The sequence below is a fragment of the Pteropus alecto genome, unplaced genomic scaffold (genome assembly GCF_000325575.1).
Source record: "Pteropus alecto unplaced genomic scaffold, ASM32557v1 scaffold12, whole genome shotgun sequence".
Classification (NCBI taxonomy): domain Eukaryota; kingdom Metazoa; phylum Chordata; class Mammalia; order Chiroptera; family Pteropodidae; genus Pteropus; species Pteropus alecto.
In genome coordinates, this window is record NW_006432669.1 from 4,126,825 (window position 1) to 4,152,449 (window position 25,625).

General features: G+C 34.3%; 1 protein-coding gene across 5 annotated transcripts in view; it reads right to left on the reverse strand.

The window, feature by feature from the left end:
- Window positions 1-25,625, reverse strand: part of MTMR2 (myotubularin related protein 2) — a 98,785-nt gene that overhangs the window by 72,596 nt on the left and 564 nt on the right. For 3 of the 5 annotated variants that reach the window (XM_006907493.3, XM_015585992.2, XM_025043760.1), the window contains exon 2: window positions 17,122-17,192. The exons of the other annotated variants lie outside the window; for them this stretch is intronic. The gene's annotated coding sequence lies outside the window, so the exon portion shown is untranslated. The remainder of the gene's footprint in view (window positions 1-17,121; window positions 17,193-25,625) is intronic. 5 annotated transcript variants of the gene reach the window in all.

The following is a 25,625-nucleotide window of genomic DNA, read 5'->3' on the forward strand; positions in this document are numbered from 1 at the left end:
AAGGAACCATGTCAATTGTGCTCACTACTCTACTCCTAGGACCTAGCATTGAAATATTTATGAATTAATAAATTAAAGAATGATCAAAAGATTGGATTATTCTAATCACATCTAATCAGAGGCCATGACTAGAACATCCAAGACAAAATGAAATACAAACAGTAGAGGAGGAGGGGCAGAACGAGAGTAAGGGAAGATACACAGAAAGTTTCATTTTCCTTCTTGAGCTTTGTGTATACATTATTTTATATACCATACATAGTGTCCCATTTCTATTTAAAAACTTCTTAGCACATTGGAGAAAACATTTATTTAAAGAGACTGTCTTGAGTAAATGACAAATAATCCTTAAACAACTGGTGGGAAGCTGTTATTTCCACTGGGATTGTTAAAGCAGCAGTAGTTGAGAACTGAAAAACCAAGTTTTTAGTCCTGTCTAGCTAATGGCAGTATTCTTGGCCAAGTAACTTAATCCTTACTCCCCATTACAGTTTTGTTATCTGTGAAAAGTAATAATTAGACTATTTTAGTGGTTAGTTTTTTGGTGGTCATATAACTATTTGAGAACCTCATGAAACCTATTCCATGACTTGCTTACAACGTCAAGGACTTTAAGGTTAAGAACCCTGGCCAACATGATCCCATTTAGTTCTAATGCAGTACAAGGCTTCCGAAAAGAGTATTCTACCTTTTGTAATATTCATACAATATCTAAATAAATATTGAAAAATTATATTAACTGTCCAAAAAGTATATGTGTATGTATGTGTTTGTGTCTCTATATATTTTCTAATTATGTAATCATGGCCTTAGTCTTGCATATGAAGACTCAAAGACTAAATAGAAATACTCCAATATTGTATTTCTCACAATAAAGAGAATATTTATTCTCACAATAAAGAGAATCTTTAAGAGAATACTTATGTACAACAACGTCAAAGGGAAACTAAATCCAATAGCTACATTTATTTCAGGAGCTCTGGGCTATCGCTGTGTAAATATAACACTCCTGGTTACAGATAAATATAAATGACATCCTATCAAGAAATATAAACCACAATTTCTTTTAATATTTTGTTTTCATATTAAGTGATTTCATCAGAAAATATATCTTTTAAAATACATTTGAAAAATATTGTAACTTAGCTAAGTAATGATTCTATTTCAAATGTCTTACATTTCAAAATATACCTGTAATAATTAAGGGGTGAGATCCCCTAAAAACAGATATAAACTCGGCTCGAAAACTCTTCTCTCTAAATAATTTCATCAGATTGAACTGGAACAGAGGAATATAAACTCAATTGACTCAAGAACAGGGCCCCTGCCAGTGCCCAACAAGGTTATGTTTACCAGGCTTCATATTATGTGATTTGCACACTTACTCAGTGTGACCTCAGTACACTGGAACTCATTATTAGCTTCAGTGGTCTAACTCATCTGGAGTACTTCTCCTCTGCCAAGGTGAAAATGAAAACACATGACTTGGAGTACACTTGGTACTTGCATTTCTGACAGCACACTTTTTTTTTTACACATTTTTCTTTCAAACACTACATATGGTTTTCTTCACAAGTCCCTTTCTAAATCTGCAGGGCGTATTCCAGTTCTTAAGAATTTAGCCACCTTCCACATCACAGTAAATTGTTTGTCCTCATTGGCTCCATTTTCTTAGTACCAACTCACTCCTTAATCTCTTGCAATCTGGCTTCTGCTTCTATCGATCCTCTAAAATGGCTCTTTCTATCATTACTAATGAACTGATTGTAAAAAAAAAATAATGCTCTTTTCACAGTTCTGATACTATAAAAAATTCTCATCTCTCTTCACTAACATATTATTTTGGTTATCCCATAATCTCAGTTTAATTTAATAAAGACTCTTGAGCACCTACTATATACGAGATAGGAACTCCTAGATAAACAGAGATAAATGATTAACAGGCTTGCTGCCAATAATGAGCTTTCACTCTAAATGTACATAATTCTGGTACACCAAAAACACAGCACAACGTAGGATATGAAAAACACAATACAACATAGAACGACAGCAAAATTAAGGTTTGAGAGTTGAAAAGATCATATACAGCTTTAATTTAGGGGCTTAAGAAAAGTTGTAAGAAAGAGATTGTGTTTGAGGTTGGCTAGAATATCTTCTCAAAAATTTCATTAAGCAAATGAATAGCATTAAAAAAGTGGAAAATTCGGGGCATATTAAATCATTGTAACAGGTACACTACTTTGGTTGGAGTACAGGGTACTTACTTATAACACACAATCAGAGATAAGCCTAAAAAGGTAGGTTTTAATTAGACTGTAGAAGGTCCTGAAAAATAAGTTGATATTTACATATTTAGTGAAAGTAGTGAGAAGCTACTGAAAGTTTCTGTGCTTTAGGAAGATTATTTTAACAATAGTCAAAGAATGGATGATAACAGCAAGGTATTTGTTAGACTATTAGAAGACCTCACGTCAGAGGTAATAAGGGCTTAAACTAGCAGTAAACATGAAACAGGAGTGGATACAAGAGACACTGTGGAGACAGAATCAACAGAATTTGGCAATTGACATGAGAAAGGTAGAGAAAAGGGTCAAAATATGATCCCAAGTCACGTTGACTGAGAATCCAGTATGCCAAATTAGAGAGCAAAAAAGAAAAGTAGGTAGTTTAAGGAGCCTACCAGGTCCCTCTTGGAATTTTTAAGACTGAGATGGCACCAAGGCATTCAGAGGGAAACATGCAGCACCCCACACACTAGTAGGCCAAAGGATTTAAGATTTTACCTGATCATGCATTCGTTCGTTCGTTCATTCATTCATTCATTTATTCATTCAGGCAATATTTACTGCTTACTCTATGTTAGAGGAGCAGCACTGTGAAGATACATATGATACAGCAATATTAGATGTGTTCCCAAATTATAGCCTTATGGGAGAGGCAGAGTCCTTTTTAACTATCTATAAATCGGACTGTGATAAATGCTATAAGAGTGGTTTAAAAAATACTACAGGAAGATAGAGAAGGAAAATATTATATGTGACTAGGAAAGGTTGAGGCAGACTTGAAAAATGTGTCACTTTTGATGGACATGGCCTGTTAGCAGGATTTCATGGTAGAGAGGAAGAGTAAAACATTCCAGAGTACAGCATAATTAAACATTATTTGGGGAAACCAATATGACCGTGCTTTGTGAATCACGGCAGGGGTGGAGGCAAGAAAGGATGAGCTACGTTCTATGGAGAAACTTACGTACCATGGTAAGATTTCAGATTATATTCTGTAGGCAATGGGAAGCCATCAAACATTTCTGAACAGAAGTGTTATATATTCTGCTAAAGTTATAGAATACCAATTGGGGGTAAAATTCTAGAGGAAGTCAGTTAATAGGCTATTGAATTAGATCACTTATAGACAACTGAAATAGGCCACATAATGACAAAGACAGGAAATATAGAAGAAAAGTTTGAATGGGTATGTGGAAATATGCAACAGATTTTAATGTTTATTAAATTTGAAGTTCTTGCAAACTATCCAAGTGTATGTGTTCATAAAGTAAATGGAAATACAAAACTTTTCCAGTTTTGACATTCCCTGGAGAGGTTATATTAGGTTTGGATAGCTAAACCTATAAGGCTGAATCATGTAACCCAGGAACAGGATATAAATCAAGAAGAGATGTGAGATTTAGTGAATGGAATTATATTCATTTTCATAGAGACTGGAGGCAGATATATAGAAAAAAATGAGATGAAAAAATCAAGAGAAACATTTAGTGAAAGCCAAGAAGTGTTTCAGAATAGGTAGTCAGCAATATGTAATACTACAGAGCAATTAAGGAAAATAAAAGTCCAATGGATTTAAGAAGACATGCTAAACCAATTACTATGCCAACACAGTCTATATAATGTTTTAGAAACAATAATCTAATATGAATGAAAAAATTGAGGTAATGAGGCATGCACTGCCTCGACTTTTTGCTCTTCCCTAAGTAAATTTATCTATATTCAAACCCAGTCTTTATTCCTTAGATGATGGCATGACCCTTCTCAGGTTCAAGGCCAGTCCTTTCTCCTGTGCTCTTCGTCCTGTCCCATTTAGTCTTCTTTTTGGGGTGTATGTGTGTACACGCATGCATAGGTTTTACGTAAGACTGAGCATTTAGGAGGAACTCACTAGTGATTTGCTGAATCAATGTCAGAATCATTAATAATACATATTGAGTTCTACCTTCAACTACTCTATTGATATTGCTTTCTAGATGTCATCAATGACCTCAGAAAGAAACCCAGGGGTTGTTTCTCTCAGTTGCCCTCCTAACCTCTCTGAAGTATTTAATATTATTGTCACTACCTCCCTCTTGGGATTCTTTTCTCTCTAAACTTCCATTGTTATCAAAATTTAATGGCTTTCCTTATACTCCCTCCTCTGGGGTTTTTGTTTTTTTTTTTCCAGTTGCCTCTAAATATAGATTCTCTTAAGAGTTCTGACCTTGGCTCTGTTCTCTGTACTCGATCTCTCTGAAATGCCATGGATTCCCATAGCTTCGGTTATCACCTCTATGCAAACAATTTTCAAACATATCTTTGGTCTTTTCAGTATTCACAGATATATTCTACTGGTCCCACTTTCTCTCTCCAGCCCTGTTTCTCACTCTGATCCTGCTTTGCTACAGCCCACACCTTACAATGCCATTAAGCTGTATGGTAAGTAACTAAAATTACACCAAATAATATTTTTTAAATTGTTCCTTCTGAATGCAAGTATAGGCATTAGTTATCCAACTATTCTGATATCCAGACAGTGAATTATAGATTATAACTTTCAAGGAACTCTGAGATCATGTTAATGAAGCTCTCTCATTTACAAGTGCAGTCCAGAGAAGTGAAGTGAATGGTTTTAAGTATAATATCAAATTAGTGGCAGAGCCAGCTAAAGAAGCAGGTCCCCTTTTGACTAAATCACAGTGTTTCTGAAAGGGAGTAAAGAATCAAAAGGATAAATACTCTCCAGGTGCTTATTATCTAACTAGGGAGATAAAACACATGTGCGTCCCTCCCCCCGCTTCCTCCCACCACACACACCAATATTTCTACTCCATAATCTTACTATATAAGGATGAAGTTCTGTTGAGAACAATCAGGGAATGCTCCCTGGAGAAGAGAAAGCTGAACTGGATTCCGAAATGGGTTAAGAACAGGACTACCAGCAAGCAGTACATTTAGGCCTGTTTCCCATAATTTTTAAAAAAGTTTTTGGACAACACAAGTATCACATTTTATATGAGAAGACTAGATTGTTAATTAAATGCCCAATTTAGAATTTCATATAAATCCAAATGATATTGTAGGATCTGAAAGTAAATGAAGATAAGGCTCCAATGACAATCTGATATCTCATAGAAGGTTACTGTTCCTGGACTCCTTATCTATTTTACCATTTAAAACTACTTCATTTCCTTTTATTCCTACCAAGTAGCCATGCGACCTGGGGCAGAATGCTGTACCTCTCTGAGTCTCAGTTATGTGTAAAATGGAAATGATAAAATCTACCTCGTATAGTTGATCATTTACTCAGCTTCTGTGTTCCAAATAAAACCACTCACTCCCCCCAGCACCCAGCCTCTATCAGAAATTTAGAAAGGGCATCAGATTGTCAAGCGCTCTGGAGGAGTAAACTCTCTCCATCTCTCTCCAGCTTCCCCAACACCACTGGTAAAAGTGAAGAGGAAACCCCAGAATTGTGATCCTTATAGGACATCACCCATACCTCCCCCTCACACTTACAGTCTCACCACACTCCATCTTCTCTATCTAAAAACTATAAGGACTAACTTCATTATACCCTTTACCTCTATTTTCAACAGTTCCCATAAGAGGTCAGAACTAATTTCCTCTTCTGATCCCATCTTCCATTCAGCACTTACCTCTCCATCCCCAACTCCTGTGCTTTTGGATTTCAAGATCAATCATCAGCAAAATATTTCCTCTATTCTCTCTCTTAATGGTCTCTTTACCTTTTACTCTATCTAAAGCCTGGTTTTTCCCTGAGGACACTGCTCTCTCAAAAAGCTCTTTCAAATGGAAAAATAAGGCCTCATTTTCTCTCATATACCCCTCTCCAATCACTGGGTCTAGCAATTGGGCCTTGTTCCTCAATATTACTTTCCAGACTCTTTCTTCTGTGTCTAAAAACCCCAAGCATTCAATCTCATGTCTTTGTGAGATTCTCAAGGAATCTCATGACTCCCTGTTAAAGTCATCTACCAATCTCTAAGTAAGTCGCTATCCCTCATTCATTGAAGAATTAGCTTCAGGCGTCTTTCCCCAACTTATTAAATTCCATAGCCTGTCACTACAGTCATTCCCTTGCCCTTGCTTGCTTCATGGTACTTACACCCAAATGCTAGTTAAAACCAGCTCTGCCTATTCCAGACCTGTGCCTGCACAGCTGAATAGGGTCAAGGAAAACACACCCTTATGGCCTGGACTTACTTTAAATTCATGATCACTTATGTCAACTAGGGTCTTAATACCACCCAGCAACCACATTTCCCTAGTCATATACTCTCCCATTCTTCTGAACAACTATTTCAGATTGTTTTTTCTTTCCTCACCCTCTACTGCCCTCCCCATCCTGAATTTTAGATGATTTAAGATTACCATTTCATAGAAAAATATAGAAGGAATCAAAGATCTTCCACAAGCTCCCTCAATTACAAGCTATGTGCATCTGTGCCTAGGTACTCTGCCTTCCTGTTACTATAGAGAAATCGTCCCTACTCCTATTTAAAGCTAGCTCCTCCACTAAATTACATCCCCTTTCATCTACACAAGAAAATCTCTCCAGCAATTCTTCCCTCTAGTTCCTGCATCATAAAATTTTCCCTCTTATCGTCCCAACCAACATAGAAATATGCTATTATTTCTCTCAACTGAACCCCTTCAACTGCCACTTCTTTTCTCTGAGCTTATTTATAGCAAAACTCCTTGAAAGAGATGTCTATGCTCATTGCTTCTAATTCCTCACCTCTCATTCTCTCTTGAAGCCACTTCTATTAGGCCAGCAAAACTGCTTTTGTCGCGGTTATCAAGAACATCCACTTTGTTAAACTCAATTGTCAATACTTACTCCTCATCTATGATATAGTTGCTCCTTCTTTGAAACATTTCCTATACCTGGCTTTCAAAACACTATATTCTTATGGCTACCTCACTATTCACTAGCTTCTCTTTCTCTCAGGACTCCTGTAATGATTGCTTCTCATCTTCTTAACCTTGTAACACCGGGAGTGCCCCTGAACTCTCAATCCTTGAATCTCTTATCTTTATGACATATAACTGCCCTCCTTAATAAGCTCTTCCAGTCTCACAGCTGCAACACCTTTAATTTGATGAACCCAAATTTATAGCACCTTCTCTGACTTTAATCTTGAATTCCAGATTCCAATAACTTACTTATTTAACACTTCCAGGTGGATGTCTAATATGCCCAAAACCAAACTCCTGCTCTTCTCCCTGAAACCAGTTCTAATATCTTAGTAAATGGTAATTCTATCCTTCTAAACTTTCTTGGGCCCAAAACTTTGGAGTCATCTTTGAAGCTTCGATACATAACTTGTTCAACCAATTAGGAAATCCTGTTGGCTACATCTACAAAATATGTCCAGCACCCAATCACTCCTCTCTACCTCTTCAGCCACCACTATCATCCTCTTCCTGGATGATTCCAGTTGCTTACAAACCCGTCTCCATGTTCCTGCAGCGCAGTCTGTTCTTAATAGCAGCCAAAGTAATCCTTTTGAAACATCTGATATAGTCACTCGTCTGCAAAAAACCACCCACTACCTTCCAATCTCACTCAGAATAAAAGCCAAAGTCCTTAAAAGGCCTAGAAGGTCTTTTACAACCTGCCCCACCCCTTAATTCCCTAATCTCATCTTCTTATATTCTCTCTTTTGCTCCCTTGTACCACACAGACTCCTTGCTGTTCCTCAAAAACACCAAGCAAGTTCCTACTTCCAGACCTATACTATATTGTTGGTTACCTCTCTCTTCTCACAAATATGTCCCTATTTTTCCTTTACTTCCTCTAGCTTTTTTTGTTCAAATGTTGACTTCTTAGTGATAAGTTCCCTGGACATTTTATTTAAAATTGCAAACTACTCCAAACGCACCCATTCTCTATTCCTTTCCATCTTTATTTTTCCTAGAGTACTTATTACCATTTGACATACTTTTTGCTTTACTCACTTATTTTCTGACTCCTCCATTTAGTTAATACTTACTGAGTACTTACCATATATATGCCAGAAAGTTCACATATTAATAAAGATTAAATAATGAATGCAAAGAGTTTCACATTACCTGACAAAGAGAAACATCAAAACAATGTAAACTACTTTAATAATGTGATCCTTAAATAAGCAAGCAGCTAAATCATCCATAATCAGATAATCTCTGCCAGAGAAATTTTTTTTTTTGAAACAAGACAAACAAATAAAATAACCTCAAGAAAAGGAAATTTCATACTCTAGTAACCGGTTCTAATTATTAAATCATTGTTGGAAACACAGATCTTTTCTATTTTCATGGCATGTGCTGTGTACTATTTTATTTCATGACCAAAAAAGGATTTCTACAGTTAAGCATTTAATAGTGACTATTATATGTAACAATACTAAAAAACATCTCTACAATAAGATGCAAGGGATACTTTGGCAAATGCCAACACATAAATAAACTACTCTCCAGCTCCAACAAACGCATGTAAATTTAAGCTAGAAAAGAAAGAAAAATTAGGTTTCATAAATCATGGAAAGTCATTTAGCCTCTCAGAGTCTCAGTTTTATATTGCAAAGTTAGGATAAAAATAGTTGCTCTTATTATTTCATTGGGTAGTTACAACGACCAATTAAAAATAATAAGAAAATGCTGTCTAAAATGTAAGATTCTTTTATATATAAATACCACTGTTAAATCCCCCAGGGAGCATTCTGCAACTGATGTGATAAATGTGGAAAATGAAGTTACTGTTAAAATGTGTAAGACTTAAGTTTAAGCAAAAAACAAATGTGTATGGGGATAAGAAACAAGACCTCTTCTCAAGAAGACTTTCTAGACACCAAAGAAGACTTTCTAGACACCAAAGAAGACTTTCTAGACACCTCTTCTCAAGAAGACTTTCTTAACACCAAAGAATTGCTATTGTTTTCAAGCAAGTTTATGTTTTCTAGTTTGGTAAAATGCACAAAATCAATAAATGCTTATTTACCAAGAAAACTTCCCAAATAAAAATTAGAACTCTTTAGAGATTAGTGTTTACAACATATTCATTATATTAACAGCAATAAAATAGTAGATCAAATCTATTTGTAATAAAATAATTTAAAGAGATAACTGATTTATAGCAAAAACATTAAAATATTTTAGATTAAATCCATCATTACAAAGGAAAAAGGCTTGTGGAAGTCACAAAATGTCAAAAAAAATCACATCATCTCATTTCTGACAAAAGCTAAATTGGATAAAATTTGAGCACACAAATGAAAACATGACAAAGATTCACAGGTTCATGGTCCAAATACACTTTTAAATGGCTCTTAGTTTCATAAGTTTCAAAGAGAGATTTCAAACGGTAAAGGTTTTTTTAAATTGCGCTTACTATTCAAATTAAATTATAGCTTTTCTATATTATCTGTTTCAATCACTAAATGCTATCTCCCAAGTCCTGTCCCCTGGCCCCAAAAAATAAATAAATAAATAAAAACATATTTTGTTGTTTCAGTTCGGTTTTTTTTTTAGTTATTCTTGAGAATTAAGCTAAAAACTTTCAAATTAAGAAAATTATGTCTAAAGAAATGAATGTACCTACTACAGAAGTACTTCTTGCCTCATTACTGAACTTACAAATGCTGAAAAAGGCAGAGATATCTGTCTCCACATAGTAGGGGTTTACTTATCACCTCCAAATATTCTCTCATGCCTCAAAGCACCCCTCAGCTGCCTTGGAAGGATGGAGACTTAAAACCTCTATCTCTAACTAAAAGCCTCTTAGGCACCTTCTCTCCTGCTCTTCCCACTCTTCCCCTCCATTCGGGGAGCGGAAACTTCCTAAGTCTTTTTTATGCCCTCCCCTCTCTTCCACAGACACTTACTAATATCAGTGTATTATGTACTAGAAGTAGAGTTGAAAACAGATTCATTTTCTTCAAGGAATTTACAGTCTAATAAAGGTGCTGGATATGTAAGTATCTCTTAATAGTGCAGTGTGAGGACAAAGGGATATAAAGGATGCAAAGAAAACCCTGAAGAGAACACAAAGCACAGAAATGCTTAGTGGCTGAAAACATGAGCTTTAGGGTCACAGAGACTTGGTTTCACCATTTACCAAATAATAATTCAGGCAAGTTACCTAATCTAACTTCCTTTTTATAAAATAATGATATCTTATGACTAATAAAAATCAAAAAGCATGATCTGTAGAAAGTAATTAGTGCTAAATACTTAACTACTAAAAAGCGTTCAACAAATAGCACTGTAGAAATACAAGAGTACCCTCTTTAGAAGGGAAAACAGGATGAAATCAGAAATAAAGGTGTCCTTTTAAGAAGAAATCCACTAATTAAATTAAAATGATGCAAAGCATCTGGTTCTAAAAGTACTTCTCACTTAAATCAGTACTGTAAAATGTCCTCATTAACTAAATGTACAAACGTAAACTTATTTAAAAAAAAAGTTTTAGTTAATGAATGTTTTAGTTAATACAAAAAGTACAAAAATCAGGGGCAAAATTTTTAAAAATATATTAGACGCGTACACATACGTCCTCATGCATGTGCATGCACTCATCCAATGTAACTTTTTTTTATTCCCTATACTGTACTGTGACTACTCTGTAACTGCCAATTTGTATTTCTTAATCCCTTCCTGTTTTTCACCCAGTCCCCCAACTCTCTTCCCATCTAGCAACCATCAATTTGTTCTCTGTATCTATGAGTCTGTTTCTGCTTTGTCCATTTTTGTTCTTTAGATTCCACATATAAGTAAAATCACGCAATATTTCTCTTTCTCTGTCTGACTTATTTCACTTAGCATAATACCCTCTAAGTCTATCCATGCTGTTGCAAATAAGATTTCATTCTTTTTTTTATAGCCAATATTCCATTGTATATATGCACCACCTCTTCTTTAACCAATGGTCTATCAATGGACACTTAGGTTGTTTCCATATCTTGGCTATTTTAAATAATGCTGCAATGAATATAGGGATGCATATATCTTGTAACTTCTGATATATTCAAGCAGAAGGCTGGCCCAAAGCTTCAATCACAAAACCAATTCCATCACCAGTATGTTCCAATGTAACCATTAGCAAAGCATTGACCCTCTCTGGTTCTGCTGGTTTGCCAGATGGTTAACCTTTTTCCCATTTTCCCTGAGAATACTTGCCAGCAGCGCTTGTGGCTGCAGCGTTTACCTCGAGATAACCCATAGATTACAGTCCTAACCCTACCTCCAAAGTTTGCCTTGAAATATCTCGCTTTTATTATTATTTTCACATTGCTCTAGTATACTGATAGTCTTTGGAAACAAATGACACCATTCTATTCATAGCATTCTCTTTACAAAATATAGTAATTCTCAATCGCTGAAGATGTCAAATCCTAGAAAACAGCATTCCTATGCATGATGTTAAATGAATGCTGACAGTGAGCTCCACTTTTTTTTTCTAAATGGGAAAAGGGTTAATGGAATTATCATTACTGTCAATCACACTAACATTTAGAGTTATTTCACAATAATGAAGAAAAAAATAAAATCTAAGCACTAACAGATGTCATAAATACATTTATATTCATTCCTCTTCTCCTGACATATTTCAAAATCCAATAAAAACATTTCTAGCAAAAGTGAAAAGGTTATTTCTGAAAAGTAGAAATACAGATAAACATGCCAGCATTAGACACTCTTAATTCAAAATGGTCTGGAAACAAGTCACCTATCTTTTCATATCTAGTAAACAAATGCCTCCAGAGGACCTGGAAGAGGTTGCATTTCTTTAATTTAGTCATTACTGACCATAGTCATTATAATAAGAACTAAACCACTTGCCTTATTTAAATTGCTTGACTCCTATTGCCAATTTAATTTTTCTTCAATATTCCACGGCAAGAAAAGGTTCTTTTTAAAAAGTATTCTCTTGAAAGTAATGTCCTAAGCACACACATAGCATGTTTGCCCAAGAACATTAAAGAATGTGTTCTACATTCTGACTGTGAACAAGCTTTTCTAGGAATGCAAATTTTGCTTTCAATACTTAACACAATGAACTACAGTGTCATAAGTACTGTTCACGTGCTATTAGTCATTCTGTTGAAAATTTATTTTAAAAAATAATAATAAAAGGCCTGTAGTGTATATAAAGCATTTGGGACACAAAAGACTTATTGTCAGACTATTTGCAGGATCCCCAAAATAGAAAAACAAGTCCCAAAAACAAATTAACTTGAGCTTATAATTACTTTTAAAAATGCTACACTACCAGAACCCTAAATTTTTAAATGCAACCAATCTATAGTGTAAAAGAGATGGCATAAATCTTATCATCATGGCATCTGATTGACAGAGATAAGAGACTATATTCTGTATTCTTTAGAGAAACAAAGGGGATTTGAGCTCTGGGACAGCTGGTGCATGTTGGCACTTAGTCTGGAAAATCTCAAGATTCTAAGATACATGTGTCCTTGGGTACAGTTTAATTTGTGTTATTTTCAGGTCTAACAGCTATATTTCCCAAACTAAAAGTGAGGGCATATTATTTGGTAATGTAGGAGCAAGTCTGAAAAACCAAGTTGAATACAAAGTGGTTTAAATATGTCTTTGTTTTTTTTTTTTCTGCAGAGTACTGATTCTTCAAAGATCTTATCTGGAAATATAAATAAAACAGGTAAAGGCCTAAGTATTCTAGCCAAAATGAGTGTGTCCATGGGGGATGGGCTAAGAACTGAAGAATAGGAGGTGCCTTGAGTCTCACCACTAATCCCAACACTGTCAGTAGTCCCTTAAGAGTTTCTCAGAACTCCTTCAAAAATCTGATTCAAACTCAGCTGAAATGAAAACTCATATGGATTCATAAGCAGTCTGGAGGGGAAAACTTATTAATATATCAGTTTAACCAAGAAAATGTCATATTAACCTGAAAATTGGTCAGATCATTAGAGCTCAAAGCATATTACTCTGAAACTGCATTTCCTTTTAGAAACAAACATTTCCATTCCAAATTGAAATGTAAGGTCAGAAACACTAAAAGAGGGGAGTTGACCTATTCAGTAAACACTTGCTCAACAAATACTTTTACCAGGACAAATTTAGGAAAACATAGGGAATTCATGCCTTAATAAATGATCTTGCATATAATTTTCTCATTCCCATCATGCAAATCTGAATTCACTATTAAAATTAGAAAAAGTCACATATCCATTCTTCAGGCTATCTATATAGATATTTTTGTTCTTCCCAGAGCAAAAATTAATCAGTCACTCCCCTTTTAGTGTAATAACTTTTCTGCACAAACTTGAAATCATATAAGTTATTTTGTTCTGTTTATATACGTTGAAGTTATTTTGTTTTGTTTTATAGTCACTAAGTTAAAACTTTCAATAGGAAAAGAATATTCAATGTCTCTTACTCTTTCTAGCCTGGAAAGGTTCAGTTAAAAACTGAAAGTATTGGCATCATTCAGTGATTTATCCCTCCATAATTTTGAATACTATTCCATGTTTACCAGGTTAGTTGTTAAAAATTCTAAATCATAAAAAGGCACAATTTTCCTGCTTGTTTTTGTCCTTTTTTCTATTTGTATAAGAATGAAGAAAATGTCTCTTTTAAAATAATTTTTTTAAATATTCACACTGAGCATTAGCATGGCCCTTTACAAATGTCAAAAGTGCTTTCATATACATTATCTTCTATACATATTACTAACCCTAAGACTAGATTGCCTGGTACAAAATTCTGGTTCGACTACCCTGTGTGACCTTGAGGAAATTACTTAACCTCTCTGTCTCAGTCTCCTCATTTATAAAGTGGGAATAAGGATAATTCTTATACCTCACAGGATTGTTATAAGAATTTAAACGAATATATGTAAAATACTTAAAATAGTGCTTACTACATGGTACACACTACATAGTTGTTAGCTATTTTTTTAAACTACTGTCACTATCATCAATCATTATGTTTAGGTCTCACAACAGTACTGTAAAGGTAGGGGGCAGCAAGTATCATTTTACCCTTTTTCCAGATAAGGGAATCAGGCTCAGAGAAGTCAACTGACTAACTCAGAGGAAACTTCAACACTTCCATGTTATGATTCATGTTGGGCAGTGGAAACAGCATGACATTTACAAAGTTCCAGTTCCATCTCTTCAAGCAGAGGGCACTAGACAATCATGTCACTTCTCTGAGCTTCAGTTATTCATCTATCAAATGAGGACCTACCTCATGAGGCTGTTAGGAGAAACGACTGAGATAATGAATGTAAAACTGCTTTGTAACTGAGATGATGTATGTGAAACAGTTTTATAACTATAAAAACTATACCAAAATGTGTTAACATTACTATTAGCTACTTTGATTGCATTGATGAATACGGAACATTCATTTATTCATTCATTAATCTTTTTTTCTTATTAAATTATTGATAGAACTCTTCCAATATAGAAGTGTCATCTTGACTATTTTGTGTAATTACCGTATATTAAGTGACAACTTGGACTGGATTAGCATAGTGAAGGACTTTAGGTAACCTGCAAAGTATCTATTCCAGTACCATGTGCTTAAAGGAAATTCAGTAAAATCTTAGCCACAAGAAATAAGAGAACAAACCAAATGACAACCATTTGTATTTTCCTTTCTAATTTTAAAATAAACAATAGTAAATATTTTCAATTAAATCACAAAGAAACTCAGTAGATGTATTATTATCACAGCAGTAATCATAATACATTAAATTTGTGTGTACTATAGTTTTCAAAGCATTACACACATATCATCATAGAAATACAATCAATGTTATTCTGTTTGTTCACAGGTATATTTTAACATTCATAAAACTTCCACTCTTAGGCAAGTCCTTAACTTCAATGTCTCAAGATAAAAAAAACGAAGGAATTAGACTTCATAATAGATAAAGCATCTTTTTAGAGCTATTGTTTTTATGATTTTGAGTCTGTGGTTATAAAAAAAGCAAAAAAATTAATGAAAATTTATAGTTACAAAATATAATAAACTTACGAAAAATTAGTAATTTTAAAATGTCACTTTTTAAAATCTTACAATTAAAACATTCAAAATATCCAGAAAACTGGATAATGGCATTTTATAGTTAAACTTATTAGTAAATTTCAGAATTACAGAATATTTCCAAAAAAATTGGATAATTGCATTCACTAACATAAGGCTACAATTCAGTAACTATCAATGTACTATACATAATATAATATGAAATATACATGATACCAAATTAATTCACACTTATAGTTCAGAAAATACTTTAGAATATTTCAGTTCCTCAGAGATATTGTGAATATAAACCATAACAATGTAGTATTAAAAATACAAAAACTTCAATTATTTAAGGTATCTTGCTAGTACATACAGCATCAGATTCTATACCAAGCAAATAAAACCACTCCTAATAGTATCTCATAGAATCCAAAAGAAAAAAAAAATTTTTTTTCATACACATGTTTTCATACCACATACTGTTCATATTACAGTTTACCAAGTACCTATTTGCAAAGCACTATGCAGGCTACCATCACTCAAAAATGATATCAGATTCCTCCTTTTCAAAAGCATAAAACAAAAGCCAAGTAGGGATAGTGCCATGGAGAAAAAAAAGAAAGTGTTTTTCCTCTACCTGGACTACCAGGGTATTTTTCCACCTAATGATTTCAAAATCAGAATAAGCCACATATCTGACTAAAGATGAGGAACGGTTCATGTTTTTCATGCACATAACCAATATATGCTTTTAGCTATTGGGGGAGGGGAGAGCAGTGATGGATTAGTTATGATTTTATATATACACAGTGAATCTGTCAGGCCCAACAAAAATCACTATGTGACAGTGAAATCTAGAACCAGGGGTGACAAGATCACTTCTAGCAGTATATAGCTGTGACTTTGCAGAAAACAATACTAGCCTTTCCTGGCCTTCTAATGCTTATTGTGTCTTTGGGTAAGTTATAAACTTCTCTAGGTCTGTTCCCTCATCTACAAACTTACAACGTTGGACTAGAATTCGAAAGTATCCGAATCAGTGGTTTTCACTTTAAGTGAAGATTTTTGGGCTCATTCCAAGTGATTCAGAACATCTGGGCTGGAACCTAGAAAGTTAAATGTTCACTAAGCACCACAGGTGACTGAAATAGGCAGATGATCCTCAGCCACGTTTGAATACTGCAAGTCCTAGTTATACTAAATGATCTCTAGTGCCCCTAACTATATAAAAAGATGACATAATTTGTTTCAGTGCCAAGGTCTTAGGAATTCTGGATCTAGAGTAATGTGCAGAACATAGCAGATGCTAAACAAATATTTATAGAGAGGAAGAAAGGGAGTGAGGGAGGAAGGGAGTGAATAAAGAAAGAAGGGAAGGAAGGGAGGAGGCCAGCTAGCTAACTGGTTATATTTCTGGCTAAGAAACATACAAAATGGTAGTAAAATTAAAATTGGGTAAAATATATATCGCCAACTGGAAAGCAAAGAGCTCAGTCTCTACACAATTTTTTTTACACACTTACAATTTTAAATGTAGCATGAGCCCTTGTCACACTGCAAAGTACCAAGGAGGAAAAGGAAAAAAAAAAAAATAGTAAATAGAAGCCAAAGAATACTAATGGAAAATTACTGATGACTAAAACTCAGTTACTATTTTCCCCAGGTAGAAGAAAAAACAGAATTTTAAGGACTAGGACTTGGAATCAGGATTAAAGTTTGAAGTTACTGGTTACTCATATGCATAAATTTCATTTGGGAGTAATATGTGGATTCTAGAAATACTGCTGGCAATATTAACTTTTGTCCATTTTTTATTTCCATTTTCCCATTCACTTACATTATAATTTTTGAGGTGTTTTATCTTCACTTCTGATGATCTTCAAATGTCAATGGCTCTTAACACATTAACTGTAAACAAACACAAAGGAACTTAGGGGAATTCAGATATTTAAGGAATCCTACAATAAAGTATTCTAAATTACTCTGTAAATCCTTCGGGGAAGCAAAGGTGGGGGTGGGAGGAGACTTTGGCACTGTTTTCTTGCTTCATAATCCATCCAATGTTTAATCCAAAACTCCTCTTTTGAATGAAAATGATACTATCATCTTAATCATCAAGCAAAGAAAAACAAAATCAACGTATTATCTGTGAGAAGAAAAGAACATTTGAAACTGGAGAAAATTCTCTTCAAATATGGAGATTCTGAACTCAATAATGTATTGTGTACCTTCTCCATCTCCTCCTCAGCAGTGCGGCAGTCAAAGAAACTCATTTCCTTGTCACGACCACCCAAACAAACTTCCCTGGGCTTGCCCTCTTACTACCAAGTATTGACCTGGACCTGGGGCACCAGATCTTCAGATACAATCAGTTCTCTATAGCACATTGACCCTGGAGTTAAAGAGACTTGGGTTCAAATGTCAAACTGCTCACTCTAATCTTCAGTATTCTCATCTGTAAAATGGAAACAATAATACTGTTTATTTTACACAATTATGAGGATTACATGAGAAAATGCATATTATGGGATTTAGCACTATGCCCAGCATATAGTAAGCACTCTTAATAATAAATGTTAAATGCTATTATTAATATTATTATTGCTGTGATTATTAATACTATCAATGCTGTAACTGTCTTCCCTTTGAAAAGCAAAGCTTTTCTCAAGTGTTTATATTTTTAGGTCTGCCTTTGGTTAGAACTGAATATTATCCGACACTAATAATGGAAGATATCTGTATCGTATAAAATCTTTTGAACAAGCTGGGCTTCTTGGCTCAGCTCAGAAAAATTAAGGCTTGTAATCACTAGCCCATCATCAGCTAAAGTTATTACCCCTTTCGCTAATGTATATTTGCCTAACAAAGTCCTACTTGAATAATTGCACAATTCTGTTAAGAAAGGAGATGAATATAGTTGTGACCCATGCCTAGTAAACCCTCTGAGCTCAATAAATAATGCCATGTCAATCCAAAGGAGACTACTCTACCTCCTTCTATTCACTCTCAAATGATTAAACTCCTCATGTTTGACATCACATGCTTGAAATATTAATATTTGTTAGGTGACACAAAAATACATAACACACTGATTTCTCTGAATTTTCAATCAAATTTTTAGATGAAAGATATTAAAAAATATATATACACAAAATAGTAACAAAAGCATTCATAAACTAACATGGTCAAAAATGACCAGCTAAATTTCTCTTATGGAAATCAAACCTTTATAACTAAAATAAGAGAAAATACCTAAGTAGAACCTGACATAATACTTTTGGGGAAAATAAAATACATGAATACATGGCTTGGAAATAAACATCAAACTGCAGAGGATTAAGCAGTGAAGGCCATCTTCCTCCTCATCACCACCACTTTACCATGCAATTCCTTGATTCCATGAAATAGCACAGTTGCTCATTCTTTATTTGATTTCTATTTGCCTTGCACTTAATGATCTAGCAATATTGTATGTGTCCTTTTTATTTTATGGTCCTAGATTAGGATCATAAAAATCTGGCCCAATATACCAAAAAAAGGTAAAAGTTAATAAACTACATTTAGAGTATTTCAAAATACAATTCTCTTTTTTGGTATGGTATGCAATATATCATCTCAGTGTATTTTCTATTTTGGTCATTGCATGTGCAAGTCTAAGTATAAGTATGTCTCTTGCATAAGAGAAGTGTTGTAGATTTTAACTGAAAAAAGCCTTCCTTGCTTTAAAATGATTCATTTTTGTATACCATGGGAGAAGCTGCCAATTATCTCCAATACCCAGTCTCACCTATTCCTTTGACACAGAACCTCCAACTCGTAGCACAGCACAGGGCCTTCCAGAAAAGACTATATATCCTAGCCTCCCTTGTGGCTAGGTATGGCATGGGACCATGTTCTGGCCAACTGGATGTAAGCTTAAAAGACGATATGTGACTTCAAAAAAATATCCTTTAAAAAAAGAGAACATGCCTTTCTTCTTCCCTTCCTCCTTCCTTTTAACTAGAATAAAGATGTAAAGGTTAGAGTTCCAAAGGCAATTCTGGTTCATGAGGTAACACTGGAATGTAAGATCACATACATTAAGTTAGAAAGAGTCTGTGTCCTTCAAAGAGTCTGTAATACTTCAGATCTACTATATCAAATCTATATTGATTACTTTTGGATGCATGAAAAAAATAAAATTCTCTCTATTTTAAGTCACGGTTTGGATTTCTGTTATATTCTGCTAAACCTAAACCCTAACTTAAAATGAAATAAAGGAGAGTTCTCCAAGTATCAGTATTTAGGTTTTTGAACTCTACATATTAAAACATATTTTAAAAGTTATTTTTTTATATTGAAAACATAGTATCAGCTCTTATTTAATCTAGACTAAAAAATATTTAATGAACTCAAGAGTTAATCACATCTGGTAAGTGTTTGAAAGAATGAAAATTCATCAGCTCTTACTACCATGGGTACTATGTACTTGAGCAGGAGAAGAAGTATGAAGCTTGCTCATTAGTGGTGTATAGTGATGACAACGCTGTTGCATACACAGAAACACATTAAGAAGGATAAGCACAATTAGTTCTGTGTAATAAAGTTATAGGAAAGGGAATTGAGGTTATTATTTTCATTAAGAGGGCATCTTCTCTAGTTCCTTTAATAACCTTGTACCAATCTTCTTTTCTTATAGTTCCATTTTTAACCTGACTTCCTGTGGAAAGTAGTCATATAAAATCAGTCCCAATCCTTGATTATCATCCTTCAATAATGTTTAATCCTATCCATTCATTTAACTAAATCATGTAGAGTAGGCACAAAGATAGCAAATGCTTTACCTATTCAAAACTAATTTCCTTAAAAGGAGAAAATATTCTATACTAAAATCTAGAGAATTTCCACTGGCCAGCTCCTGAATCACATACAACCTTTGGCCCTGGTGATTCTGAATACAATAGCATTAATCTGGCAGCTTTCCAAAATAAATTTACTGCTTTCTGGACATCAGTATCTGGGTTATTTCCTTCCCTTGGGCATAATCCAGGCTTTATTGGTTCAGGTGATAGCCTGAATTACTTCTTTATAACATTTTTTTTAAATGCATGTTACCGCTAATGTATCTCACCAAAGATCTATTTTTAAGAAAAAGCCTAAAACATGTATTCTTGATTTGTGTTATTCGTGGCTGAGAAAGACCTCAAGAAATTTCCTAGAAATAAGATATAATAAATCCACAAGAGATGACTTTTACCGTCCACTACTTCAGTAACTATTTTAACAAAAACGCTCTCCAAGTAATAGGCTTACAGCAGCTCTAACACAGACCTTACCTTAGTTTCAATTAATATTGATGGAGTTACTGGCAACAATTAGTAAAAGAACTAAGGTAGAGGTTCTCAAACCTTAGCATGCATCAAGATCACCTCAAGAGCTTGCTAAAGCACAAACTGTGGGCTCCACCCCCCAGAGTTATTGATTCGGTTAGATCTAAGGTAGGACAAGGGAATCTGTATTTTTTAACAAATTCCCTAAGGATGCTGATATTACTGGTCTGGGAACTACTAATCTATATTAATAGAAGACCACTGATGATAGCACGAAGAGGAAAGAAGAAAAAGTGCGACCCAATCTCACCTTCAGTATTAACTTGCATACTTTTGATTAGTATTAATCTCCTTAAATGTTCTTTCAGAGTGCCCACACAATAATTACTGATTAGTTCACAGTAATAATAGATCTTATCTTACAGAACTTTCAATACAGTCTTTTTAGGGTCCTGGAAAAATAAAATCCGAAATAAGTAATTTTTAGCCTACCTATATGTTCAATGTCTAACGCAAGGTGCTTAGAAGGCCAAGGTTGGAGGCTCAACCTGCTAGCTTCATTCTGTCCTGTAGCTAGCTATAGTTTCTACCATTAATCCTGACCATCTGCCTCAGAAGACAAGGGTCACGAGACAATGCCAAGAGTCACGAGACAATGTAAGAATGTGTGATTGAACACAAATCCATCACCACTACTGGAAAAACAACCCAAAAGCACATTTCCTATCGACATATCTCTAAGTGACCTTGAAGTTGAACCTAGAGATGAGACCTGGCAATGAAATGTCTTTTAGACATCTTAAAAACTCTTCTACCTCTTCCTGCTATAAGTACCATCGAAATTCATGGAAACAGAAATCCAGGATTTGCTGTTTTCAGATAATAATTTTAAGGAAGACATGCCAACTAAAAATGTAGTTAGCTGGAGGACACGTGTTTAAGTATACTATAGGTATCTCCTTTTTGAATTTTTTATCTAAATGTAAATATGAAATGCTCATAAATGCTAATAAATTTATAAACTAGAAATCAACTGATAAACTAAATCTGAGGAAAACAAGTGGTGGCAAGAATAACTACAGCATGAGGATATATAAAAGATGAAAGAAATACACATTAAATAAAATGACTGACAAGATCGGAGAACAAAGCAATCAAGAGTAGCAGATGGAAAAGCAAGTAGATTAAGGGAACACAGTACCATGAAGATATATTGGACTAGACACAGAAAACAATGCAGCCAATAAAGTCAGGAGGCTTTATAAAAGAGCAACTTTAGCTTGAGTCTGAAGCTGTGACTTTACAGGCCAAATTCAACAAAAGGAACCCCTTTTTAATCCTTTCAGTGGAAACATATTAAGACATGTGGTGAATATTGTAGTCAACTTTTTTTAATTCGAATGTTCATGTGGTACCTATGTAGCACTAGATATACAGTTGACTCTTGAACAATGTGGGGGTTGAGTCACCCACCCTCACGCAGTCAAAAATCTGCATATAACTTTTGATTGCCCCAAAACTGAGTCGTCCCTCAGTATCTGCAGGGGATTGGTTCAGGGAACCCCCACAGATACCAAAATCCATGGATACTCAAGTCTTCTATATAAATGGTGTAGATCAAAGCTCAGTCGGCCCTCCACATCCATGGACTCCCAACTACTGACTGAAAATAGTACAGGTATTTACTGAAAAAACAACCCATTGTAAGTGGACTCACACAGTTCAAACCCGCGTTGTTCAAGAGTCAACTGTACTAGCATTTGATTACATGTAGTAAAAAGTAATCAATGAAATCCATTCAAGCAGCACATTTTATAAGTGTGCAAACTGAAAAATGAAAAACCAGAGTAAGAAGGCAGAATAGTACCAATACAGTGTCCAATTCTGCTGTATAATTTAAACAATTCTGAGGCTCAGGTCTACCCTAGCTATCATACATAGCGTTAAGTATGGTTTTATCCGTATCCTGTATAAGTCACACTTACATCAAGAATCAGAGCAAGACCAACAATGAAATTATGAAATACAACCAAATTATCATTGTGCTTAAATAAATTTTTTCACAACTCCTCCTCTCTCTGTGGGGCTGGACATGTTGAACGGACAATAAATAGCAAGATATACAAGAGCTGCTGAATAGTTTGCTGAAGTTGGGCAATACCAAGCAGGACTCACTAAAGAAAATTACCTTTTTTTAAGGATGCAAGATGAAATAACTATAGCTGATTAGGAAACTGCTATCTGAATATCATATAAAGAATAAAACTGCTCTTGTGACCAAAGGCATTAGGCCTATGATGACATAGAAGATGAAGCAAGAGCAAGTCTGAGATGACTATATATATAAATAGAGAGAGGGAGAGAGAGACTCACTCAACGTATGTTTACTGTGAACTACAGATTTCACAAGAGCCAGTCATCCAACTTCAACAGAGTGTGTCATTTTTTAAAAAAGGGCAATCAGATGAGTTAGTGTATTATTTTTCAGATTTATATACTTCCCGGAAGAGTGTAAAACATATTAAAAATTAACACACTTAAACATAACATGGTAGATGAAGATTTAAACTAAATTCATCTAATAAAAGTACTTGAAATTAGAGATAAGATATTACCAACTGCAGTTACATATTTGACTGGTGTTTCTGCTAAACTAAAGAGAAAATACGATTATATAGTTTCTACTTTCAAATAGGAAGCATATATCTTTTTTGCATAAACAATTTTCCTTGGAGCTAAACACAGCAGAAATGTATGTCAATCTTGTGTGTAAAAGACATTCTGTATTGAACTGCATTATTACTATTATTTTGCAGGAGCTATCGAAACAAATTCAAAAGGCAATTTCCTGATTGAAAACTGAAAATTTGAAATAGAAAATTTCCTAATTGTAGAAAACAGAAAGCATAAAAATAAACTACATTTTAAGGGCAATATTTCTGCAAAAGGCTGAGATATAGTTCAAACACCGACAGTCTGCTTAAACATAAGCTAACAAAAGTAAAACAATCTGGATAAGCACTTAACATAGCTATTATAACCATGGCTGTCTACCTTACTTGTGTATTAGAATCACCTGTGATTGTCAGCTGAGATTAAGTTTAAATATAAGCTTCCTAACAATTGTCTACAATGCAGCTAATTCTATACTGTTGATTAAAGAGAGTGCCACCAACAGGTGTAATGACCCGTGAACTAAAAGATATAAAAGAATTTATCAGGAGTGACTTCTATACAGTAGACATTCCAGAGGAGAAAAATGAAAGCTGGCATTCTCCTATGGAAAGCAGAGTCATGCTTACACGTTTGTCCACAGAGGATAAAGCTAACATACTATAGTCAAAATTCTTTCAAAAAGTTCTTAATTTTCTCAAATTCTTATGTCATTAACATAATTTTTTTATTAAGAAGTTAAAATAGATATATAAACTTTATAGTTGCTGGGTTTTCTTCTATCTTTAGGAAATAAATGTGCTTAAATGGCACAATTAGGTACATTAATTTAAAATAATAACATTTATACAGTATAATTTCAAAACTCCATAGCAAAGGTTATTTATAAAGGGAATAGCTAATAAGAACGCATTCATAATTGATAAGAATAACTGATAAAAATGAAAGGAATTGATAAGAATGCATTCATCATATTAGATCTAATCATTAAGATAAAGAATGATAGAATTTTAGAGTTCCAAGGGACCTTACAGATTTATTAGATCCACTCTCTTATTTTAAACTTCAGAGTAGAAAGAGTAAATGATACAGGCCACATAGCTACCTGAGCCAAGAACTTTAGAGCCTGGGCCTCCTGACTTCCAGTACTTGCCTCTAACAGACTATGCTGCCTCCTGTAGTTCTAAAACCTCTCACTTGGATAAGATAGTTCCGGTTGCCTCACTGGTTTTCTTTTGCATCCTATTCTGAACCATAGTTGTCATTTGTAAATTTTCCAATCTGTTTTCCAAATTATTTTATAGCTGAGTAAATAAATCCTTAGCTTTCCGAATTTCAGAGTAATAAATATAGATTTCGCAAAATACTTGAAACAAATGCACAAGTAACCAAAGAAAAATTCTCTCCTGGATAATCCAATCTACAAATTCAAAAAAAAAAAATTTATTGAGCATGTTATTGGCATTCAGGGTCTCTGTTAACTCCTGGGGATATGAAGCTGAGTAAAATATGGTCCTTATATTCAAGTAGTTGATAGCCTAGTAGAGAAGACAATTAAACCAACATTATACTGTGCTTGTTAAGGACTCTGAAAAAGGAGTGGGCAGGTGTATAGAGGAGGAGAATCTAATTTAGAATGATAGGATCAGCTAATGATTTCCCAATGAGGTCCTGAACAGCAACAGGAAAAAACAGCCGTATCACCCAGATTTAACGAGTCCAAAATGAATTTAAAAAGATACAGCAACTTCAATTAATTCAGGGGGAAAAAATGAAAATTGTGAGTGCTTTCACACACCAGATAAGTATTTAATAACTCTCCAATAACAATTAAGACTATTTTCAATGAAAAAGAACCTGATTTCATTGTGGCTATATAACAAATACAGGTCTCCTATTGTTTAACGAAATTTTAAATCACTATTTTAAAACCAAAGAAAAAAACTGCATCTAAAACATGTCTAGTTAATATTCATAACAACTCTCTGCAAAGCGGAATACTAAGTCCTCTTCAAAATTACAGAAGAAAAAAAAAACTCATTAGGTAGGAGAAATAACCTGGAGAACTGGTAACCTAAGAAGGAAGAAAAGTACCACTTATTATCCACTCAAGTATAAGGACTGCTCAGATTTCTAGATAATGACTTTTCAGCTCTAAGATTTAGAAAAGAGAAACACAGTGGGCATTTTAATTTACATTTTTAAACAAAGTTGGGGGAAGAGGGGTTCAGAGTATAAGATAAATAGTGAAAGAGATAAGGAAGTGAAGTGATGGAAAAAGAGAAAAGGGGTGAGCAAGAATCCAAAACCAAAACATTGGGACGAATGGAAGAAATACAGCAGGATAGTTTGGGAAAGA